We start from the raw sequence: 8,171 nt of genomic DNA, 5'->3' as shown, positions 1-8,171 counted from the left end.
CCTAATTTACATATGGGCAGGGCCGATTGGCCTGTTTCCCAGGATATTAAAACAACATCCAAACTGCTACTTGCCAACACATCTTTCCTGTTCTTCATCAGCTGTTGCTTTGCTTCTCAGTAAACACTTGTTTGTCCATCTGCTGTTCCTCTAACCATGAGACATCGACTCAGGAATCTGGCAGCAGTGGCAGGAGGGGTGACCCTGCCCACTTGGGAGTCTTTTAGAAGGGTGCAGTAGTAACGCAGGGCATCACTGGTAAGCCGGTCCTTGGATTGGCTCCCATTTCATGCTGTCCATTCACCTTACGTACATCTTCCTGCTGCCTAGTCACGAGTAGCCATGGACTTTTGCTTACAATAGCTTTTCCTTTGTAAAACATCCTCTCTTTTGGCTAATTGTTTTGTCTTTTTATTGATTTGTGGGCATTTTTAGATGTGAGCTTACTTATTGGATATATTTGCATCATACAAGATATGTATGTATTTACATGTGTAGCAAATATTCTTTACCAGACTACGTTCTTCTCTTGATGTCTTTTAAGATATTTACTTTTTCTATTTTTAATTATATATAGGTATATGTGTCTGCACATGGGTATGTATACTTAAGGGCAGGTGCCACAGAGGTGAGATATAGAGTCTGGAGCTGGATTTACAAATTGTTGTGAACCATCTGATGTGGGGGCTGGAAACCAAACTCCTCAATGGTAGGTAACTTTTGACAAATTACAAAATTTCAGATTAGCAGACTTCTATGGCTCATGCTTTTGGTGAAATCTTACTGAAGGACTTGATGCAAGCTTATTCTATAGAGTAAGTCAGGAGTGTAGGAACCATGTGGCTTGCTGCTTTTTTTTTTGTAACTAAATCTGCATGGGAGCTTAGCACTTCCCATTCATTTATGAGCTGTGTGTGGTTGCTTAATGTGCTAACAGTCCAAGACCATATGGCTGAATGTCACTTGAGTGTGGCCATTACAGGAAAGATTTATGAACTCTCCTAAAATATTATTTCCCCCATGTTTATGCATGATGTCTAACTGGAGGAATTTTTATAATTTTATGAAATATGGGCTGTAATTTGAATGTCTTTAACATGTTATTCTATAGAATAAGCATGCATCAAGTCCTTCAATAAGAGTCCACCAAAAGCATGAGCCATAAAATAATATAGTTTGAATGTGATGGAAATTTAACCTCCAAGAATAGTGCTGCAACATTGGTATTAAGGTTCTTGGGTCATGAAGAACCTCTCCTTATCAGTGCATTCATATCAGTATTGTGATAACACTGTTTGCTAAAGAAAAAAATCCTACTCACTTCAAATGGCCGTGGTACTCTTATTGCATCACAGGTTACAGTTTATGAATTGGCCTGTTTGGAACTGTTTTCTGTTATACTGGGCTATTTATCATTGCACTGATACTTACCCATGTGAAGGATTGTGGCCTTGTGGTGACTCTTGATGTCTGATAGAGTAAGTCTTTCTGCAATTTCTAGACTATGATAAGTTATTTGCATTTTCCATACAAATTTTAGAATTTCTTAATAAATTTCCACAATAAACCCTCCTGATCTCAAATGGGATTGCATTGAATCAAGAACTTACTTAATGGTGTGGGGGGCAGAGTGATGGCTCATTTTCCAAGACAGCCAACTGCTCTTCTAGAGGCCATGTATTCAGCTCTCAACACACACCTCAGGCAGCTTGCAAGCACTTATAACTTCAGTTCCAGGGAATACAATACTTTCTTCTAGCCTCTTCAAGTCTCTGTACATATGTGTGCATGTATAAAACACACATGCACATACAAACACACACAAAGTCTAAAAAAGGAAAGTTACTACTTCTGGCAGAATTGACATTTTGCAGTACTAAGAACCTATCCACTTACTTACGTCTTCTTTAATTTCCCTGGAGCATTTTCTAGTTTTCAGTTTATTTATCTTGAATGTCTTTTATTAGGTTTACTTCTAGACTTATGAAAATATGGTCTCTTAAATTGAGATACTATTCACATAATATAAAATTTGCCCTTGTGACCATGTAAGTTTAGTGACTTTTAGACCTTTAACAGTGTTAGAAAACTGTTCTTTAACCCTTTCTTTTTAACCCTAAAACATTTCCTTCTAGAAATATTTTTCCTTTCTCTTTAGCCCCACCCCGTAGCTGTTAATTTATTTCTTGTCTCCATGGATTTGAATATTATTTATTTCACATAAGTGTAACATACACTATGTAGCTTATTGTGCTTATCATGCTTTTATGTGCATACAATAGCCTGATTCATTTTATTCTTTTTTATGGCTGAATAATATCTGTTGCATGGATATACATGACATTTTACTTTGAAATTCATCAGTTGGTAAATATTTGTGTTGTTTTCACTTCCTGATTATTATAAATAATACTGCTAGTATGTTTGTGCACAACTTTTTATGTAAACATTGTCTTAGTTACTTTTCTATTGCTACGATATAACACTATAACCAAGGCAACTTAGAGGAAAAAGAGTTTATTGGGGCGGGGCAGTGGTAGCACACGCCTTTGATCCCAGCACTTGGGAGGCAGAGGCAGGCGGTTTTCTGAGTTCGAGGCCAGCCTGGTCTACAAAGTGAGTTCCAGGACAGCCAGGGCTACACAGAGAAACCCTGTCTCGAAAAACCAAAAAAAAAAAAAAAAAAAAAAAAAAGTTTATTGGGGCTTACAGTTCTAGAAGTTTAGAGTCAGCATTATGGCAGAGAGCATGCAGCAGGCAGGCAGTTATAGTGCTGGAGAAGTAGCTGAGAGCTTATGTCTTAATCCGTAAGACCTAATAGGAAACAGCATGGGCTTTTGAAACCTCAGGGCCCACTGCCTGCAGTGATTTATCTCCTCCAACAAGGCCACACCTCCTAATCCTTCCCAAATCCTTTCCAACTACCAACTACCAAGCATTCAAATACATGAGATTGTGGGGGCATTTTCATTCAAATCACCACACTCATGTGGTTTTTGTTGCTTTTAGACAGGATCTATGTAGCCCTGGTTTTTCTAGAACTCATTATGTAGGACAGGCTGGCCTAGAACTTACTCTGCCTGTCTAGTGCTGGGATTACATATATGCACTACCACACCTCTTTCTCTTTCTCTTTCTCTTTCTTTCTCTTTTTCTTTCTTTCTTTCTTTCTTTCTTTCTTTCTTTCTTTCTTTCTTTCTTTCTTTCTTTCTTTCTCTCTTTCTTTTTTGAGACAGGGGTTCTTTGTGTAGTTCTGGCTGTCCTGCAACTCACTCTGTAGACCAGGCTGGCCTTGAACTCAGAGATCTGCCTGCCTCTGCCTTCCAAGTGCTGGGATTAAAGGCATGCGCCACCACTGTGCAGCTCAATATGCATTTTCAATTCTCTTGGAAAAGTATACCCAAGAATGGATTAGTTATGTCACGGAGAAAGTCTATTTTTAACTTTCTGAGGAGCCACTAAACTGTTTTTATGCAGTGGCTACATCATTTTCCATTCTCAATAGGTCTGATTTTGTACAAAATCTAAAATTTCTTTGTTTAATCTCTTTAGACAGTTTACAATAATGTTTACCAATACCTGATTTAACTTCAGCATCTTGCTTATTGTTTGCTATCTAATTAGTTGTTTCATAGTTTTGTTGCCATTTTACTGCCTATTAAATTGTTTTTGAAATTCAAATTTGTCTATACTTTTTGTTTCTTCTTTGTAATTTTTATTTGCTTACTGTATGTTATTTTATCCATGTTTTCATCCATGAAGTGCTGCATTGTGTGTGTATAGCACTGAGCTTCATGGCAGGTTATTCCCAGCTCTTACCTCCAATCTGCTGTTCTAGTGTTTCTGCCCATGCCTTTCACCTTTATTCATGCTGTAAACTCAAACACAATATTCCTGTTTTGGTTCTCTGTGTGCCTGTAAGAGGCCAGAGGTTAACCTCAGCTGTCATTCCTCAGGTACTATCCACCTTGTACTTGGTTTTTGTTTGTTTTTTTTTTTTTTTGGTTTTTCGAGACAGGGTTTCTCTTTATAGCCCTGGCTGTCCTGGAACTCACTTTGTAGACCAGGCTGGCCTCGAACTCGGAAATCCGCCTGCCTCTGCCTCCCGAGTGCTGGGATTAAAGGCGTGCGCCACCACGCCCGGCTTTGTTTGTTTTTAATGACCTTTGTTGATGTGCGTTCATGGATGGTCAGAGAATGGCCATTCTTTGGGGTTGGTTCTCAGGCCTGCTGTCAAGGGCCTTTACCCAGGAAGCCATCCTGTTGGTTCTGCCTTGTTTGTTTGTTTGTTGGTTGGTTGGTTGTTGTTGTTTTGAAACACAGTTTCTCATTGATCTGGAACTCACCAAGTAGGCTAGACTGGTCAGTGACCCCTAGAGATCCACCAGTCTGGGTCTCCCCAGTGCTGAGGCTACAAGAGAGTGCCATCTTGCCTGGCTCTTTTCATATGGGTTCCAGGGAACCTGGAGTGCAGGCCATGTGGCTTGACAGCAAGTGCCTTTACCCCATCCATTCACCCCACCAGGCCTGAAGAAGGTTCCTTAATACCTTTGCAGTGCAGATTTAATGGCAATGCCTTTCTTCAGCTATTGTCAATTAAAATCTATTTCTTCTTCTCATTAGAAAAACTGCTCCATGTGATATAAAATTTCACCCTGACAAACTTCCCTTCAAGCACGCTGCAGCTTTTCTCCCACTGTTTGTAGCTCACATAACTGCCAATGAGTTGTCCAATTTTGATCTGCATCTCTCTGTTCATAAAATTTCTTCTTATATCTGTCAGTCTTTACCTTTTATTTTTGGCAATTTGAATGTGATGATTGCAGCTGGTTTTATCTTGTTACTCTTATTTATGCTGCTCAGGATTCCCTGATGGATCTTGTTGGCTGCTTTCTGGTTGCTGTAACATGGACTTGAGACACTCAGCTTATGAAAGGGAAAGGCTCATTGGCTCATAGTTTTGGAGGCTTTAAGTCATTTGGTTGGCCTCATTGATTTGATGAGTTAGCACATCATGGTGGAGTCAGTGGTGGAACAAAGGAGAGGATAAGACTGGGAGTTGGGGTCCTGTTTCCCCCCTCAATGACATACCTAAGTGACAGAAAGGCTTTCTACTAGATCCCACCTCTCCTTCATCTGCAGGCTTCCCTATGGCACCAGCTGTGGGAAAGTTTTTAACATATGGAGAGCCACTGAGGGCAAATTACAGTAACTATTACAGATTTGTATTTCCCTCCTCTTCCCTCCCTCCCTCCACTCCCTCTATTTTTCATCCTTGGACTCTTTAAACTTGGACCCAGGTTTTCATACTTGATATCTTAAACATGAAAGCCTATAGGAATAGCAGGACTGAGTTCCATTAATCATACTTAATCACTACAGACCTAATAGCATAGAGTGCCACCCTGTCAACCCCTCTCCACACAGAGTAAAACCTCCACTCATCCATCTGCCCTCATTTGTATGACAGGAACTGAAAAAAAAAATCACAAATAAAAAAATCTCATGGCTGCCGGGCGTGGTGGTACATGCCTTTAATCCCAGCACTTGGGAGACAGAGGCTGGTGGATTTCTGAGTTCGAGGCCAGCCTGGTCTACAAAGTGAGTTCCAGGACAGCCAGAGCTACACAGAGAAACCCTGTCTTGAAAAACCAAAAATAACCAAAAAAACAAAACAAAAACAAAATCAAAAAAACTCTCATGGCCTGCTTCCCTCATACTGTATAAAAAGAAAGAAAAAAAAAAAAGAAAAAAAAACCCAAACCAACCAACCAACCTTGTGTTTATCTACACTGATCAGACTTAGATGAATTCTTTAACCTTTTACAATTCAAGGCCACCACATTAAGATTTCCCTAACTTGTTTGGGTCAGAATCTTTTTCTGTCAATCTGAGCTTTTATTCAATTTAGTCTTGGTATACATGGATGATACAGTTAAGGCTCATCTTCATTGCCGTGAGAAGTATTGTAGTCTTTCCCATCAGTGACTCTTACTACAAAGGAACCAATAGAGAGCATCCTCTCCAAGCCTGTTTCTTTGGCCAGCACGTCCCTTTGGTCATCCTCATGAAGCCTCCAGTCTTCCGCGGCACACGGTCACGTGGTGGGTGTTCGTCCATTTGGTGCTGCCTGACACAGTGTGCCTTTCCCGAGCTGTTCTCACTTGCTGCAGCAACCCTGACATTGTGCTTACTCTCTTCCTTTTCCATGCTTCTATATGACACCTACTTAACAAGTTCACAGTCTCTTGAGCACTTTGCTGTGGATGTTAATCCCACATATTAAGATTTTTAAAAAATTTACACATCTCCAATCTTCTAGTCCGTGAGATGAAGAACTGCAGGTTCAGTCTTGTACAGACCGCTCTTGCTCTTCCAGCACTCCTGGCTGAGCTGTACATGTTCTTTTCTTCTTAGTGGGTCCACATGACCCCACCCTGGTTACGCTCTGACCTTCATTAGAATCCTCCTAAAAGTACTTACCTTATTGTTTCTGGGGAGTTGTTGAACATACCCTGTCTTACAGAGGAGAGCTTCATTTTCTTAAAGCAGTTGAAAGTGGTAGCTCTCAATAGGGATGCTCTCCTTACTTTGGCAGACTTATATGTTTTAGGTGAATCTCAGAATTCAAGATTCTCGGGGATATCAAGCCAAATATTCCAAGTACCATATTCAGTACACATAGGAACTCAATTGTAGTAGATTATAGGTTTCTTGTTTGGGAGTTGAACAGTTTTTGAAGAGAATCACTAATAGTTACGTTTTGGAAATAGAGCCACTTCCTATGCTGCTAAGGGGGCCCTGTGGCTTTTCCTGGTCTTTTAACTGCTTGTTAGTTGCTTTCAGCTTTTCATCTTCTTACAGCACCAGTCCAGGTTAGCTTTAGCCATAGAGACTCATTGTCCCTGAACCCATATTCACATGTATCAGATATATCAATCTAACTATGCTAGTCATCCCTGTTGGGAGCTGGTAGAAGCTTCAACGGTTGCAAAGCTGGATATTTATTTCCCTCACCATCAGAGAGAGTGGCCTTTCTATCAAAGCCATGTGAATGATGTGACTCCAAATCCCATCATCTTACCTACTTTCCTAGATGTCTCCAGTATCAATCCTGGTTGGGCTTCCTTGTTTCCCTTTGTCCAACATGGTCATATGATATTCTGTCTATGTGAACTCACCTTAGCCTTTAGCTGACATACATCAAGACTGTGAGTATTCCAGTTAACTATGTTCTGAACGATAGCAATTCAAGTATTGTCCTCCCTAATATTTTCAGCCCGTAGATAGTTAAATCAGCAATGTTGTTTTGTTTTATAGTAAATCAATTCATATTTCTTTAACAAAATGTCTCAGGCCAAGTGGTGGTAGTACATGCCTTAAAACCCAGCACCTACCCAGCCAGAGGCAGGTTTATCTCTGAGTTCAAAGCCAGCTTTGTCTATAGAATGAGTTCCAGGATAGCCAGTGCTACACAGAGAAATCCTTTCTCAAAAAACCAACCAACAAAAACCCACAATGTCTTAAATTACAATTTATAAACAATAGAAGTGCTGCATCAGGCTAAATGTGCAGGCAAAATTCCACTGCATATGAAATAAAAATAAACAAGTTTATTTTAAAATTCAAAAATGTCTTCACCACCACTAAGAGTTTTTCTCATTCATTGCCTTTCTACATTGATTTTCTTGGTGAGAATCTATCCTGTCTTCCTTTTAACTTTGTCTAATGTGTTAGCTCTCAACTTAGTTGTAATCTTCCATATTTCCATTCCAGATTTCACCCTTATGTGCCTTTTTCCAAGTCCTCCAGATAAACTAGCTTACTCATAATTACCTAAAAATATTGTTTTTCTAGTTCTTCTGGTTTTCCTGAGCTGTTTCTTCATTCGGTTCTTAACCATGGATAGGTTATAAAGTCCATGACTTAATCACTTAACACAAAGTCATTTTCTCTCCAGTTTAGACCACTTTTGAATGCTAGAGTATTTTGATCCTTTATAGACTTTTATAGTGTTCAATTATAATGTTATAAAACATTTAGAAAATAAAAAAATTCAGAATAGATTATACATTTTAAATTTAATGTAACATATTTGTATGTGTTGGTAGTTTACCTGCACGATGCACCCAATGAATGCAGTACCTAAAGAGACCCTAAAGAGACCCATC

The 8,171-nt window shown here is 39.5% G+C and overlaps 1 protein-coding gene across 2 annotated transcripts in view; it reads left to right on the top strand.

The window, feature by feature from the left end:
* The first annotated feature begins 241 nt into the window (after positions 1 to 241).
* The window catches only part of Tex9 (testis expressed 9), a 57,598-nt gene continuing 49,668 nt past the window's right edge, over positions 242 to 8,171 (top strand). Inside the window, exon 1 of one of the 2 annotated variants that reach the window (XM_021172496.2) lies at positions 242 to 258. The gene's annotated coding sequence lies outside the window, so the exon portion shown is untranslated. Of the gene's footprint in view, positions 259 to 686; positions 710 to 8,171 lie in introns of those variants that run through there. The other variant, XM_021172495.2, reaches the window with a different exon arrangement.

Source organism: Mus caroli, unplaced genomic scaffold (assembly GCF_978045245.1).
Source record: "Mus caroli unplaced genomic scaffold, Mus_caroli_1 scaffold_11, whole genome shotgun sequence".
Classification (NCBI taxonomy): Eukaryota; Metazoa; Chordata; class Mammalia; order Rodentia; family Muridae; genus Mus; species Mus caroli.
The sequence above is the reverse complement of the archived record's forward strand: the minus strand, read 5'-3'. Positions and strand labels throughout refer to the sequence as shown.